The following is a 16,892-nucleotide window of genomic DNA, read 5'->3' as shown; positions in this document are numbered from 1 at the left end:
TTATATAACATCCAAAATAGGTGAGATTCTGCAGCAAACTGGGAATACTACAGGGTTGGCTTGTTATCTTCTTTAGAACCAAGTTCATCTTAACAATTTTTTTTTTTTTTTTGAGACGGAGTCTCGCTCTGTCGCCCAGGCTGGAGTGCAGTGGCCGGATCTCAGCTCACTGCAAGCTCCGCCTCCCGGGTTTACGCCATTCTCCTGCCTCAGCCTCCGAGTAGCTGGGACTACAGACGCCCGCCACCTCGCCCGGCTAGTTTTTTGTAATTTTTAGTAGAGACGGGGTTTCACCGGGTTAGCCAGGATGGTCTCGATCTCCTGACCTCGTGATCCGCCCGTCTCGGCCTCCCAAAGTGCTGGGATTACAGGCTTGAGCCACCGCGCCCGGCCCATCTTAACAATTTAAGAAGGTGAACATTTCAACACCATCAAGTGCATTTAGGTGACATGTTTCTTTTAAGTCAACGTGACTCCCTTGAATGACCTAGTTAGTAAACTAATCACTAGTAATTCGGTTACCAGGCAAATCAAGCCTGCAAGAAAGGAAGCCAACATTCAAAATGCCGTGTTACCATCTAAACCCATACAAATTCGTTTATTTTCAACGCTCATACGTCACTTCAGTAATGAGGCGTCTACCTAAAGCAAGCTCCTGCAGCAAGACCAAGGCAGCATCTCTTCATTAAAGGCTTAGGTTTGGCCCAGAACTCCTGGTACATGGAATAGCCCATAACAACAGTCATTGCTCCTACAACACAGCCTTGGGCTGCCCCATGCATGTGAATCAGATGAAGGGACATTTGAGTATTTCCCCTGCTCTTCAGTGTATGTAATCCGTATGCAACAATTGCTGCAAAACCTGCCATTCCAATGGGTACCAATGGGCCTCTTTGGCTTTTCGAATAAGTTTGGATCCCTGATCTTCATCACATGAAGAAAGGGAAACATCTGTGTCTGTTGATATAGGGATTGATTGAAGATTCTCCCTAGAGCGAGAAAACCTCTCACGACAACCGGCTTCTGGTCCCCACCCATGCGCCCAGTCCTGCCGGCTTCTCCTATAAAGACCTTTTTAATATAGACAAATTAGTTGCTAAATGCAGAAACTGAAGTTACGCTTCTGGATATCTCTTGTAGCCGAAGAAGAAAAAGGTTTTAGAATCAGTAAAGATTTTATTATAAGCCTGCTATTAGCTTTCCCTTACTAGCAATTAAGGTTCACAGGAGAGGGAGAGGCCAGGGACAATGGCAAGGACCCAGATGCATCCAGGATGGTCTGGGCTCAGACTCAAGCCTCTGCCACTTCCCAGCCAGGTGACTTTGGGTTATGAACTCCTCACCCTGACTCTCTGAGTCCATTTCCATCAGATGGGAAAGGCCACCAGGACCTTGCTCCGCTATTACTGGGAGGATTCATTAAAATAAGGCTTGGACTAGGGCTAGAGCACACATATTCAAAGCTAAATACTGGTGATTTTTAATTAATGCTTATATGAGTTAGCCAAAAAAACTACTTGACCAAAGTGAATTCGAACAAACATGCAATTTGGAAGAAAGCTAAGAACAACTTAGCCCCAGCAAAAATACCACTGCAAAGCAACACCCCCAGTAGTGAGCACTGGAAACCCTGCAGATTAGTCTTCCTCTATGCAAAGCATTTCCATAGTTTTCCAGAGATTTTCTATTGTCTTTCAGCTGTAGTTTGAATTGATTTTATTTCATTTATTTATTTTTTTATTTTAGACAGAGTCTCACTCTGCTGCCCAGGCTGGAGTGCAGTGGCACAATCTCGGCTCACTGCAAGCTCTGCCTCCTGGGTTCACACCATTCTCCCGCCTCAGCCTCCCAAGTAGCTGGGACTACAGGTGCCCGCCACCACGCTCGGCTAATTTTTTTGTATTTTTGGTAGAGATGAGGTTTCACCGTATTAGCCAGGATGGTCTCGATCTCCTGACCTCGTGATATGCCCACCTCAGCCACCCAAAGTGCTGGGATTACAGGCGTGAGCCACTGCGCCCAGCCTGAATTTATTTTCAATAATTTTTTCTTGCTCTTCATTGTAATGGGAAATCTTAGGACACAGTAACTGTTCATTAATAAGAAAACAACTTAAATGGCCAAGAAAAGAGAAAATGCTTGAGACAATCTCTCCTACTAAGGTGATTTAAGTGAATTATGGAGTCTCACAAAATACTATACATAGCATGAGCTCTTTTTTTTTTTTTTCTTTTTTGAGACAGAGTCTTGCCCTGTTGCCCAGGCAGGAGTGCAGAGGCGCAATCTCAGCTCATTGCAACCTCCGCTTGCAGGTTCAAGCAATTCTCCTGCCTCAGCCTCCCAAGTAGCTGGGACTACAGGCGTCTGCCACCATGCCCAGCTAATTTTTGTATTTTTAGTAGAGATGGGGTTTCACCATGTTGACCAGGCTGGTCTCGAACTCCTGACCTTGGGATCCACCCACCTTGGCCTCCCAAAGTGCTGGGATTACAGGCGTGAGCCACCGCACCTGGCCAGCATGAGCTCATTTTTGAAAAGCACTGTATCTGCAATAAAAGGGCATGGTGACATCCTGGCCGAGCACAGTGGCTCACTCCTATAATCTCAACACTTTGGGAGGCAGAGGCGGGCAGACCCCCTGAGGTCAGGAGTTCGAGATCAGCCTGCGCAACACGGTGAAACCCAGTCTCTACTAAAAATACAAAATTAGCCGGGTGTGGTGGCACATGCCTGTAATCCCAGGTACTCAGGAGGCTGAGGCAGGAGAATAGCTTGCCTGGGAGGCAGAGGATGCAGTGAGCCGATATCGCTCTGTTGCACTCCAGCCTGGGCAACAAGAGTAAATCTCCATCTCACCAAAAAAAAAAAAAAAAGGCACGCACGGTGACATCCGTACCAAAGGACTGCAAGTGGATGGAGAGCGAGGTGGGACTGTGGGGGCTCCCTTTGCTTCTTTTGCTTTCTTTCTATTTTACTGTTTCTGAGATGAGAGGGCATTACATTTGCCTTAGGAAATAAACTAAAAGACAAAGCTCAAATAATTTTTCAGGCGCACCTGTAATCCCAGCACTTTGGGAGGCCGAGTTGAAAGAATTGCTTGAGCCCAGGAGTTCAAGACCAGCCTGGGCAACATAGTGAGACCTTGTCTCTAAAAAAATTTAGTCTTTTGATTAATTTTTTAACATTAAAATATCTCATTTGTTTCAGTCCAATTCTACTTTTTCTGACTTTTTGATATTTTAAAATGTTTTCAAACAGGGATAAAAAAAAAATTAAAGTTGTTCCCCAGTCTGTGAAATGGGAATAATTATACCTACCTTGAATGGTGATTGTAAAAGTTAAGTGAGATGTTTTCTTTAAAATTTCTTGCATAGTCCCAGGCACATAACAGATCCTCAGTAAGCAGTGATCAATGATTCTTCTCTTGTGGACATTGGATGTGTCCTTTTTTTTCTTTTTTCTTTTTTATAGATAGAGTTTCACTCTTTTTGCCCAGGTTGGTGTGCAGTGCTGTGATCTCGGCTCACTGCAACCTCCACCTCCTGGGTTCAAGTGATTCTCTTGCCTCAGCCTCCTGAGCAGCTGGGATTACAGGTCCACACCACCACATCAGACTAAGTTTGTATTTTTAGTAGAGATGAGGTTTCACCATGTTGGCCAAGCTGGTCTCGAACTCCTGACCTCAAGTGATCCACCGGCCTCGGCCTCCCAAAGTGTTGGGATTACAGGCATGAGCCACCACACCCAGCCAACACTGGATGTGTTCTAACAAGCCTTTGTTGTTGGACATTCACTTTGTCTCTTCTTTGGCCTGCAGGTTGTTTTGGTGAATTCTTCTGGGTGGACATTAGGGTGTTCTCTCATTACTTTTACTGGGAGGCCTGTGATGTATTTCCAAGTGATCGCTGTCCTTCCACTCCCAGCCCACTTCCCATTCCAGGCTATTCACACAACAGCCAGAGTTGCTCCTTTTAGAATTTGAATGGGATCGTGCTGGTTTGCAATCCTCCAACGGCTTTTCATCATTTTTGAGACTGTGGTCCACAAGCCCCTGTGCTCTCAGGCCCCGGCTGCTTCCTCAGACTCACGTCCTGCCTTGGTTCTCCCTTGTTCCCTGTGGACCACCCGCTCTGATCTCCTCACTGCTCTCCAACACACCAAGGCTGCTCTGCCTCAGGGCCTTTGCACATCTCGTCCCCTCTGAGGAGCATCCCAGCAGTGCATGAAAGCATCTGCTCAATTTCCCCTCTCCTAATCTAGGCCTTCCTTGATTGCCCTCTCTGAGGTCATACCCCTTCTCCCTCTATCTTTTTGCCTCTCTTCATGGCATTTACTACATGATATTAAATATTTATATATCTATTTGATGCTCTCTTTCTCTCACCAAAATGTGAGCTTCCCAAGGAGATAGACTTTGTCAGCTTTGTTCATACCTGTTTGCCCATCCGGGACTTAGAAGGACACCCATCACTGAACTTTCAGTAAGCATTTGTTGAATGAATGCATGAATAAAATAAGTGAATGAAGTATGTTCTTAATATTGGCTACAAATAGTATAAGTAGGAGTAATGTCCTGAACATAGATTAGAAATAAACAACTTTAATCTCCCAAAGAGGAAACAACCCCTGAAACATGGTTGAGATTCTTAAAGAAGTCCAACCACTTGCCATACCACCCACTGATGCATCAAAATGAGTAACAGTTGGCCAGGCACGGTGGCTCACGCCTGTAATCCCAGCATTTGGGAGGCCGAGGCAGGTGGATCATCTGAGGTCAGGAGTTTGAGACCAGCCTGGTCAACATGGTGAAACCCTATCTCTACTAAAAATACAAAAATTAGTTGGGCATGGTGGCATGTGCCTGTATTCCCAGCTACTCACGAGGCTGAAGCAGGAGAATCGTTTGAACGCAGGAGGCGGAGGTTGCAGTGAGCCGAGACTGCACCACTGCACTCCAGCTTAGACAACAGAGTGAGACTCCTTCTCAAAAAACAAACAAAAAAAAAGTAGTAGCTGACAAATAGGAAACGAGGATTTTCATTTCCAACCAATCATCATTTTGACCAGTTTGTCCAGCTTGCTTGTGGTCTTTCGGCCATGTCCCCTGGGATCAGTGTGAAGGTGTGGCCCCAGAAATTACTCAAGCTTGGGAGTAATTTCTCCCAAGGCTAACGTACATTCCCCAAAATGTACATTTTGCGGAGCCCTGGGAGAGCCTGCAATGCTGCCCACCCAGCTCCAGGAGGGCAAAGTCCAGATTCTCCAGATCTGGGGGTCAGGCTGTATTTCTATGGGAAAACCACACTTTCTATCCCACTTCAATTCCACCTGGGGTGTCCCAGCTCAGAATGACCCCTCCTCTCCCGGAGGCATACAGGGTGCCTGCACCATCATTTCCAGAAAGGTGTGAAGAGTCAGTTGTGAGGATGGCGGGGGAAATTTCTGTTGGAAGAAGAAAGGCTAGGGTAAGGTGGAAGAGCGTCATGGAAATGGATAGGTGGAGAAGTTGGGAGGATTCCTTGGTCCAGTTTCTATTGTATATTTTGCAAGTGAGTGTGAGTGTGTGTGCGTGAGAGAGAGGGCGTGAGAGAGAGCCCACCTGTGTGCTTCTGTATAAATGTGGGTGTGTTTTTGTGTCTGGGTCTGTTGACTGTTCTTCTGGGCATCTTCTGGTTATTTGCTTATTACGTGCTTGTTTCTGTGTGTGTGATTGTGTCTGTGGGTTTGTGTCTGTCTGTCTGCTTACTCACGTGTCCTTTTGGTTAGCTCTCTCTCACTGCGTGCATGTGTGTAAGACTTGATGCCGGTGTTGGGGTGGGGGGCAGGGAATCACTTCTACAGACAAACAAATATGAGTACAGCCTTCGCCTCTGCTTGCTGGAACTCTTCAGAAAGTTTGTGCCTGATTTGGAAGAAGCTGGGGAGATGGACAAGACACGGCGTTACATTGAGCCACAAGGGAGGGAGAGGCTGGGTCTGGGAGTTGCAGCTGGAAAAACGGCATGAAATGAAGTGTCCAAATCCTACCCGGGGCCAAGCAGAGACTCTCCTGAAGGTATCCAGACTCCTGAGCATGATCCACAGGGGCCACCTGATGGGTCACTGATGATCTCTTACTACCCTGCCCTGTGCTTGCCACGGCTTCCCAAACACCCTCTGCTCTTCCAGACTCAGATCTTTGCTACAGACACGGCTTCGTCCTTCCGAACTTTGCTTGAACAGCCCCTCCTTCCTACTTCCCCAGAACTCAGCCTCCCTTGCCTGTATGCCCACAGGCCTGGCCACCCTTGTCTCTGTGCACTTCCATCCTTGCTGCCTCCACTCTCACCCCAGCAGGTCTGGGAGCTCCTTGAACCCGGGGTCCTGGCTTGTCTGATTTCGTACAATCAGAGCCCAGCACTTGGCTTAATGTAAGTAGAGTAGGTCAAGTCGGCAGCAGGGAGGGAGTGGGCTGAGCCCAGCAGACTTGGGTTCCATCCCTGCTCTGTCACGAGCTGACATGGTCTGTCTCTTGTACTTGTTGGGCCTCGTTTCATCCCCTGGGAGGATGAGGAGGAGGTGGAGAGCACATGAGAACCACTTGCACACATAGGCCCTCAGCAAATGGCTCCCGTGGTTGTACAGAGGCTTACAGAGAACACTCTTTTTTTCTATCCTTCTCAAAATTACCCCCTAGAAAAGAGGGAGTTGTCTTTTGTATTGAGCTCTTGCAAAGTGCCTCGTTTTTACCGAGAACTCTCTCAATTGCTTTATTTTGAACAGCAAAGAAATGTTTGGGGAATGTACATTAGCCTAAAACCACCTCAAACAACATGGGTTTAGAATTCTTAAAGAGATAATCTGACAGAATCTGTAAGAAAAGGAGTCAGAAACATTTTACACAGATTTAGCAATTCTTCCTCGGGGTATGACCTCAAATTACAAGTGCTGGATGTCATGGCAAATAAGCCTTTTAAAGCTCGGCTTGAAAAAGCAATGCTGAGTGGTTCTTTTGTGGAGAGCACGAATATACACACACCCGCAGAATGAATACAAATCCCGACTGTGCTCATGTCATGCAAATGGGATGGAGACCTTGTTTCCAGCGACAGCCTCAGATGTGGAAGCAAAAAGTGCTGGATCTCAGGGCAGTCAGAAGGAAGAGAGGAGTAAGGTCTGAAAAACTAAACTGTACAATGTAAAATGTGGCTCTCTGTGGAGCAGACACTTAAAAAAGTTTCCAAAAATTTTAAAATTATTTTATTTTATTTTTTAGAGATGAGGTGTCACTCTGTCGCCCAGGCTGAAGTGTAGTGGTGCAATCGTATCTCACTGCAGCCTTGAATTCCTGGCCTCATGCAATCTTCCCTCCTCGGCCTCCTTATGTGTGGCAAAAAATGGAGTAAAGCTGTTTACTCCATTGCAATGTGTATATATATAGGAGAAAAGCGATGTCTCTAAATGAATATTATTATAAAATTGTAAGTAATTTTCTGTTTACTTCTACATTGCACAACTGAGCTAATACATTGAATAAGTGGGCCTTTTGCCTAGTTTATTGCCATGCCTCAAAGTTTATATATTCAACCAGGTCCAACCACATGTGTTTTTGGTTCCTCGATTTAGGAATGGAAGGCATTGCTTTATATTTGGGCATATTCGGGAGACTGAGCTTTTAAACCCTAATGCGAACTGACAAGAGGCTGAGTATCTGGGACCAGTTTGAAGATGTTTTCCCCTTAGATTTGTCTCTGTATTTGGAGAAAGATAAAGAGGAACATTGAGAAAATACTCTCCTAAGGAAGAAAGGAGAGAATTCCAGAGGAACTGCACAAACACCATCACGACATGGGAGAAGCAGCTGCTTTCTAAGGTAAGACAGACAACTACGGCTCCATCTATTGGATACTCACTATGAAACTAGCATCGTGCCAAGCACGTTACCTAAATTACTGTTTCCCCCAATCCTACTTATAAAGCAGGCATTATTATTATTTGCACTTTACAGATAAAGAAACTGAGGTTTTAGAACTTGCCCACGTCCCACAGATAGGACTTGCTGAAGTTAGAATTAAGAACCAGGCCTGACCTCTTAATCACGGCCTTGTAGCAGCTCTTCTGAACATTTCCTACTGTTTGTGCAAAGTGATTACATCAGAAAGGCAGGAAAGTGTTCTAGGGAGGAACTGTAACTCAATCCCTCTGGTCACTCCTCGTTTGCTGGGCCTTGTGGATCTTCCCACATGTTTCATCACTAGAGAGCTGGGGTCTCGAAGCCACTACTGCCGGCTGATATGGAGGCCATGAATGCAATGGAGAGGAGTGAAGGGGCCTGGGGCAAGCAATCAGGAGAGGTGGCGGCTGTGGAAAGACAGAGTGCCCATCCCTTTCTCAAGGTGGGTGGAGATACTGCTCCAGCCCATTGCTGTCATTCAAATCATGGGCCCACTATGACCACGTCTTCAAATATTTTCAGAGGATAGACAGCCAGATTTTTGAGTGAAGGCTTATATTTAAGAGTCGATCGCTAGCTCAAATGAGATTTTCCAAACCCATGTAGAACGAAAAAAAAGCACATGGGGTGCTGGAGCTGCCACTTGAGCTGCTGCATTGCCATCTCTGTGTCTGGACACTGCTCCAGCATGAGGCAGGTGGGAGAGCGCCGACGTCAGCATCCTAAAACGTAGATTCACATCCCACCACTGCCCCTATGTACCTGGGTAGCCTTCCCGAGCCTCAGTTTTCCTGTCTGTAAAATGGGAAACACTGATCATCCTTACTTTATGGGTTGTTGAGAAGAGCAAGAACACACTTGAGTGTCTGAGGGACGTGGCAAACCTACCGTGGCCAGTGGAAAATTTTCATTTCCCTGCTCCCTGTCACCTGTACTGCCTCCACAGTCTCCCTGATCGGAGCACCACTGTCTTCTTTCTGCCCCCTCTGGCAGAAATGCAGACATCTTCTTTGAGCCCTGTTTTTTTTTTTCTTTCTTTTTTTTAAGACTCTGCTTTCAGAGCTTTCCATTGGCTGGCTCCTTCTTGCTCACATGCCACTTCTTCAGAGGGCGGGGGCAGTCTACCTTTTTGATGTTGCCACCTGTCTCCTATGGCACACCATCGTCACGCTGCTACCACATTGCTTTCTCAGTAGCCTCATCGTGATCATGTTTATTTACTTGTTTCAGAGTTTATTGCCTGTTTTCCCAAGTAGAGCAAGAACCTCACGGGTCTTTGTTCACTGCTGATTGCCAGCACCCAGAAGACTTGGCACATAATTGGCACTCAATGGATGTCCGCTGAATAAGTGAATGCATGCAGAGTGCTGTGTAAATATGACATACAATATGATACCATGGCTATTAGGAGCTGTTTTCTTAGACAGCAGAAAGGAGGGAGGCTGCTTAGAGAGGGCTCTGGGGCTGGCCTGGAATCTTGCTTTAAATCAGCACCAGGTCATGCCCATTCCTTGCTCTTTTACCCAGTAAAATGTTTTTGCTTCAGAAGCTATTACAGAGATAGAGATAATGCCTCCTGGAACACAGATAGAATCAGAAATACAGAATTACACTTTAAGCAGGCTGAACATCTCACAAAATCAGGCAAGCCAGCCTGGGGGAGGCGAGGAGGCTGGACTCGGGGAAGGATGAAAGAAGAAGGGGACATCTTAGGGATGTCGAGGGCACTGCTATCTGAGGAGGGAGCAACTGGCACTTTAACCCATTCCCTTCCTTCTCTTTTCCAACATTGGGGTCTCAGGTTTTTAGATTGTTTGAAGGACCCCTTACTATCTTCTGGCCTCTTGCAGTTTGGAGATGTGACTAACACCCCTTCTCAATGTTCCGTTACTCTTTCTGAGGACCTAAAAAGAAAGTCTGCATTGTTGCTACTTTGTGCTTAATACTGCCTCTGAAATTTGCTGACCTAGCTTTTCACCAGATTCTGCTGGGGCAGGAGTGTCTAGTGAGACTTAAAAGTTGTTTACTTTGACAATTTGTCTCTGCCTGTGACAGGTGCCACTTCCATTTCCATTAGTGAGCACAAGTTTCCTTTTATTTAATTAATCAATTAATTAATTTTGAGACAGAGTCTTCCTCTGTTGCCCAGGCTGGAGTGCAGTGGTGCGATCTCAGCTCACTGCAACCTTCGCCTCCCAGGTTCAAGTAATTCTTCTGCCTCAGCCTCCCAAGTAGGTGGGACTACAGGCATGTGCCACTACTCCTGGCTAATTTTTGTATTTTTAGTAGAGACGGGGTTTTGCCATGTTGGTCAGGCTGGTCTGGAACTCCTGACCTCATGATCCACCAGCCTAGGCCTCCCACAGTGCTGGGATTACAGGCGTGAGCCACTGCGCCTGGCCAAAAGTTTCCTTTTAGAATAAATGCTCTTATGTTTAAAAAAGAGGGAGGGTAGATTTATCTTAAAGGAGGATATAAAGTAAGGAATTGCACATGTGGTATGTGGATGTGATACTCCTGCTTTTGGGGTGGGAGTGCGAATGGCTGGTGTTAAATGCAGCCTCACTGGACACGTTCTCAAACAACTCCAAAACGTGGCCCCGGTGCAACTTGCCAACTTTGTTTCCTTTTATTCCCCTTCATTTAGGATATTTGCCCCAAGCTTAACTCCTCCCTGCTTTTCCGTGCCCCTGCCTCTGGGCTTTACTCACTCTGTTCCCCCTCCTGGCCTGCCCTTCTTTCACATACATGGCCTACAAGATGCAACTCAGATTCAGCCGAACTACCGGCCTCCCTTAACTCTTTGCACCGTCTTTACAATAATAACAGCTATTGTGTAAGCACTTCTTATTGGCCAGGCACTATAGGCACAGGCATATTGAAGGTTGCAACAATCAGAGAGATTTGTTCTTATTGAGGGCTGTGACCAGGACCTGAGCTGAAAGCAACAGGTGCTTAACCTCCTCACTCTTGGTCACCCTTGCCTTTTCTGTGCAGACTCAGAGTCACCTGGGTTTGTCTGCTGCTCTGACGATAGGGAAGTCCTTTTTACTTCTTTTCTTTTCTTTCTTTCTTTTTTTTTTTTTTTTTTTTGAGACAGAGTCTTACTCTGTTGCCCAGGCTGGAATGCAGTGGCGTGATCTCAGCTCACCGCAACCGCCACCCCCCCGGTTCAAGCAGTTCTCCTGCCTCAGACTCCCAAGTAGCTGGGATTACAGGTGCACACCACCACACCTGCCTAATTTTTGTATTTTTAGTAGAGACGGAGTTTCGCCATGTTGGCCAGGCTGGTCTCAAACTCCTGACCTCAGGTGATCCTCACACCTCAGCTTGCTGGGATTACAGGCGTGAGTCACTATGCCCGACCTGGGAAAGCCCTTAAAGACACATTTGTGAAACACTGTCCAACCGTGGAGGGGCTGGCATGTTTCTTGGGTTCTGTGAGCCTCGAGCCAGATTTTGTTGACACTCTCTTGATATTCAAGCTGGGTGGGGCTGCAGACCTTTAGTGGGAATATGTAACAAAGAGTTAAGTATACTAATTGTTTCAGGGGACAAGTCCTCACTTACCTTCGCATCCTTGTAAAGGTGGGGTTCCCCCTGGGGGCGCTGTCCCAGGGTAGTGGAACAGCCAGAGCTTGAGTTTTCTCTCCACAGGACCCTGGGCAACCTTCTCCAGCTCTTTGAGCCTCAGTTTCTTCATCTGTAAAACAGGGCTGCTGGGAGGCTGAAGTGCAATCAAGAAAATAAAATGTCTGACCCTGGGCCTTCACATAGTAGGTCCTTCATTCATCCCAGCTGGCTTTCTGCTCACCTCTTCTCATCCTCCCTGCCCTTGGCTTGCGTGGCACATTCCCACATGCACAGGCCATTCAGACGGTTTGGATAGACGCCTCTTTCACTAGCAGGAGACCCTTGAGCAACTGACTCCTGAAACCTCACTTTCCTAATCTGTGAAATGGCGATGATCATCTGTTTATCCCCAAGGCTTGTTACGAGCGTTAATAAGATAATGTGGGATTCGTAAATAGTACCTGGCACATAGAAAATGATCTCTTACAAGACATGCCTCTAAACCACCTCATTCATCAACCAAATCTGAACCATCCAATCCCCTTTAACTTCTTGTATTTTTCCCGTCTTTCTTGCTTACAGTCACAAAAGCATTTCAAATTCCACAGTAAGTACCAGGTATGAAGATACAGAGATAGGAAGGAAATATATGTACAAAGTTGAGGGCTCCTAACAGCTTGAATTATCGAACATGGGACAAAGACATGGACAATCTGACTTAAATGTGTAATTCACCTGAAGATCTCTTCAAAGTCCATTTTTTTTTCACTTTGTTCCAAATGTTCTCAAGACAAACAGGTGCTCCTAAACTGGGAAAATCCAGGTGACGGTAAAATGAAAAAAAAATGTTCAGTTCAAGGCCTCATGTACCTATTTTACATCCACTGAGGGCCTTTGGACCCAAAGTTGAAAGATCATCTTGGTGGGTCCAGTCTTACTGGCGAAGGCAGACATGGGAGGAAGTGCTGCTGGAGGAGCTCCCTGGTGCTGAGTGAGGTGGTGCTGCAGGAAGGAAAGAGTAGAGGTCAGAGCAGTTCCAAAAAGGCAATAGCCAAGACACTGATGCGGCAGAATGAGCATTTCTGGTCAGACTCCAGTAGCTGACCTTGGAAACCATGCCCTGGGACATCATTTAGGATTTGTCATTTGCAAGCGCGGAAACAGACATTTTCTGGCCAAGGGGAGAAGGAACATACTGGAGGGATGTTGAGCAGCCATGAAGTGGACAGAAAGGCACATTCGGAAAAGGGCAGAAACTGGAGTTCTCTGGGGCTCCTGAGGGCCAGAACCCATCGGTGATGGGATGTGATGGGCTCCAAGGGCTTGTGTTTTTTCTTTCTCTGCATCACTTGGCTTACAATTCCAAGTCCAGGGAGGGAGACCTCGACTGTTCTAGCTGAGATCACATACCCACCCAAGCCTACGAGGTGAGTGGCAGGCACTTTGGGTGACAGCGACCCCATAACCGCACCTAGAAAAGGAGGGTACTTCTCCAGCTAGAAATGAGAGTGATACAATGATGCGGGACTACTATATCCAGTGCAGTGTCTAGCGCGGTGAGTGGGCCAGCTCCTGGAAAGTGACAAAGAATGATGGTTCACTGCCTTTTGATCCTGTACTTATTAGCCTTTAGTCTAAGCTAGTCCCTGTGTTAGGTGCTAGGAGAAAAGGTGAATGAATGAAGGAGCCCAAGGCTGTGAACAGGTTCTTTGATGCCAATTCCCTGCCCTCTAGGAGTGAATTTTCTAGAGCTAGGGAGGTCTGAAATCAGAGACAGCTAGAGGATGGGAGTGGGCCCCAGGGGCTGCCCATGATAGGTCCTTATCGATGTTTGCTGAAGGAATGGATGTCAGAACAGCAAGGACAGAAAGAGCCTTGCTTAGGGAAAACTGCAAGAAGTGGCTGCCCCAGGCCATTTTTATTCCCACACCAATGGAGTCTCAAGACTTGCTTGGCTGAGACATCTTCACAAAGAGATTGTCAAAGCCTAGAATTTTTGGCAAACACAGGGACAAATCAGGCCTAGGGAAGCACAGGCCAAAAGCCTCATTTTAGGAGGTTGACCCTAGAGGAGGTGGTCTCACTTGTCCCTCCCCAGCAGTCATCTGTCAGGAGCCCCATGTCCTGATGGCAGGGTGACAGGGCACACAGTAGGCTCCGCACATGGTCATGGAAGGAAGGAAGAGACGGGAGGAAGGGAGGAAAGGACAGAAGAAATGCATAAGCAAGAAGAGAAGGAACTTCAAAATGAACAAGTAATGGGAATATGGAAAACTGAATATACAAATGAATTATGAGAGGAGAGCAGGCAGGCAGCGGGAAATGGAAGAATAAATGTATGCAGGTTTAAGAGAAGCCAGACCCTACTATTTACTAGCTGCATGATCCCAGGCTCATCCTATTACTTAGCCTCTGGGGCTTCATTTTCCTCATCTGTAAAATGGGCCTAATTCTGGCACCTCTCCCAGAAGGTCATGGTGAGGACCACACGAGGGGATAGATGCTAAGTCCTTGGCTCGGCGGGAGAGCTCAGAGCATGTCAGGTATTGTAACTAACAGGCTGCAAGATGGAAGTGAATAAATTAATGAATAAAAGAAATGAGGAGGAGGGAGAGAGGATCAGGAGAAGACAGTGCAGGGCCTTCATCTGGTTCTCTCTCTATCTTTTGTGGCCAGCCAGGGCTACAGACTGTCAGCCTCACAGACAGGGTACCTCTCCCTCCCTGCCCAGGCCCAGCCTGTTTGATTTCAGGAGGAAGATAAGATGCCTGCACTGCTTTTTCATCTCCTGCGTCTCCAGCCCTTCCCCCATTTCACCACCCCCTTGGCAATTGGGGCCTTCAAAGTCCCTGCTGGCTCCAGATCTGTAGATAATCGTTTGCTGTAATCCTACCCAGGAAAGGAGCTGATAAAGTCCAGATGGAGTGTGAGGTCTTCAAACTCACTTTCCCTGCCCAGATAACGCTGCTGGGGCCTCTCAGGAGTCCCCTTCCCTCTTGGGGGGAGAGGCAATGCGGGCAGTGGTTGTGTAGCACATGCACTGTAGTAACTGACTCGTTTATTAGGAAAACCTCTCGATTTCCTGTGCATAGTTCAGGGAGGGTGGGTGGATGGAGAAGGAGCACTAGATTTGAAGTCAGAACAGATTGGGCTCCAATTAAAATGGCAGCATGAATCCCCATTTTCCAGAGTACTGGGAGCATTCAGGGATGCACTGGACATGGAAAGACCTGGGCCAGGGGGAAGGCTCAGGCCTTACCTTTGTTCTGTGAGGGTCTGGCACATCGGTCAGACTTCCCCAGGTGGCCCAGGGAGGCTCTCCCTGCACCTGAGCCACAGGACGGAGACAAGTTGGGTCCCGGACCTACCCACAGGAGGCAGCTATAAGATCCTGCCTTGCAGTCAGGCAGGCCTGGTTTGATTTCAGCCCTTTCCTTCACTGACTGTGTGACCTTGGGCAGGTTGCCAAAGCTCTCTGGGCTTCAGTTTCCTCATCTGTAAAGGGTGTGCTAATAATCTCCACCTCAGCGGCTGGTTGAAAAAAGTCAAATGAAATAGCAGACAAGAAAGCACGCTGTGATTAGGAAAACATGCAAAAGCAAGAGGCTACTCTTCTCGCCGCTATCAAAGTGGAGAGGCCATGTGGTTAGACGTGGTCAGGGGATGCGGGAAAGGTCCACCCACATGCTCAAGACCCAGTGCTCCCAGCCACAGTAACCTCCATCGGCCCATCTGATCCCTGAGCTCCCCTGAGGAGGTCCAGAGGCCTGACTTTCCAGGTCAGGGTGTCGCCCTGGGCTGTGGGGTGGAGGCACAGGGCAGTGGCAGCTCTGGACATGCTCTGCAAAGGGTGAGGGATCAGGGGTGGGCTAGGGGCCCCTGAGGGGGAGGCCTTTGACTTAGCATGATTCCCCCACCTCACCCCGCTTTGACTAATTTTCTATCCCTTTCATAGACCCATTATGTAAATCCATCCAGATTGAAGATCTGACCCTACCTACTTCTAAGAGGATTTAGGGTATTTTAAGATTAAAACACAGAGCAAAATAAGACTTTTAAAGAGGTTGTCAGGCCGGGCGCGGTGGCTCACGCCTGTAATCTCAGCACTTTGGGAGGCCGAGGTGGGCGGATCACGAGGTCAGCAGATCCAGACCATCCTGGAAGCACGGTGAAATCCCTCGTTTCATTGTAAATACAGTGGAATTAGTTGGCGCAGGCACTCAGTTCCCAGTTGCTGAGGTGAGAGCTGAGGCGCGGAACTGGAGGCCGAAGCAGCAGTGAGCCGAGATCGCACTGCACTCCAGCCTGGGCAACTGAGCGAGACTCTTCAGAAAAAAAAAAAAAAAAAAAGGCTGTCTGCTGCTTAATCTCTTTTTTTTTTTTTTTTTTTTAGAGCATCTTGAAGTTCTGTTTGTCCCCTGGCTGGAGCAGGGCGCTGACCTCGCCACTGCAAGCTCACCCCGGTTCCTGCCATTCTCCTGCCTCAGCCTCCCAAGTAGCTGGGACTACAGGCACCTGCCACCGCTACCGGCTAATTTTATTTTAGTAGAGACGGGTTTCACCATGGTCTGGATCTCCTGACCTTGTGATCCACCCGGCCTCCCAAAGTGCTGGGATTACAGGCGGAACCACCGCTCGCTGGTCTTGAACTCTTGAGCTCAAGCAATCCTCTCACCTCAATCTCCCAAAGTGCTGGGATTACAGGCGTGAGCCACCGCGCCCGGCTGCTCAATCTCATAATGAGAAAAATGCAATAGAAACTACAAGAGATGCCCTTTGTACTTATCAGATTGGCAGAGATGAGGAGCCTGATAATACTCTGAGTTGGTGAGTTTGTAGGGGAGCAGGCATGCTCACCACTGTTTGAGACAGGGAAACGTGTACAGCCTCTTTGGAAGGCAACTGGGTTACAGTTATTAAAATTAAAATGTGCTTTTTTCTGGACCCTGCAATTGTAGCATTTTATCTCCCAGTTATACCTGCAAACATGGGCAAAGGCGTGAATACAAGGAGTTTCGCCGTGACTAATGCCTGTAATCCCAACATTTTGGGAGGCCAAGAGAGGCGGATCACTCAAGGTCAGGAGTTTGAGACCAGCCTGGCCAACATGGTGAAACCCTGTCTCTGCTAAAAAATACAAAAAGATTAACTGGGTGTGGTGGTGGGCGACTGTAATCCCAGCTACTCGGGAGCCTGAGGCACGAGAATTGTTTGAACATGGGAGGCAGAGGTTGCAGTGAGCTGATATCGCGCCACTGCACTCCAGCCTGGGCAACAGAGCGAAAGTCTTAATAAAAAACCAAAAAACCAAAAAAAACCCAAGAATTTTAATCGTATAATTACACATTGAGAAAAACATGAAAAGTACCTAAATGCCTATTATTAG

The 16,892-nt window shown here is 47.4% G+C and overlaps 1 pseudogene; it reads right to left on the bottom strand.

Moving 5' to 3' along the window:
• Nucleotides 1-303: 303 nt before the first annotated feature.
• Nucleotides 304-14,791, bottom strand: LOC110743608 (annotated as a pseudogene).
• Nucleotides 14,792-16,892: the final 2,101 nt, after the last annotated feature.

The sequence above is a fragment of the Papio anubis genome, chromosome 5 (assembly GCF_008728515.1).
Source record: "Papio anubis isolate 15944 chromosome 5, Panubis1.0, whole genome shotgun sequence".
Classification (NCBI taxonomy): Eukaryota; Metazoa; Chordata; class Mammalia; order Primates; family Cercopithecidae; genus Papio; species Papio anubis.
This window is presented reverse-complemented; position numbering and strand designations above follow the sequence as displayed.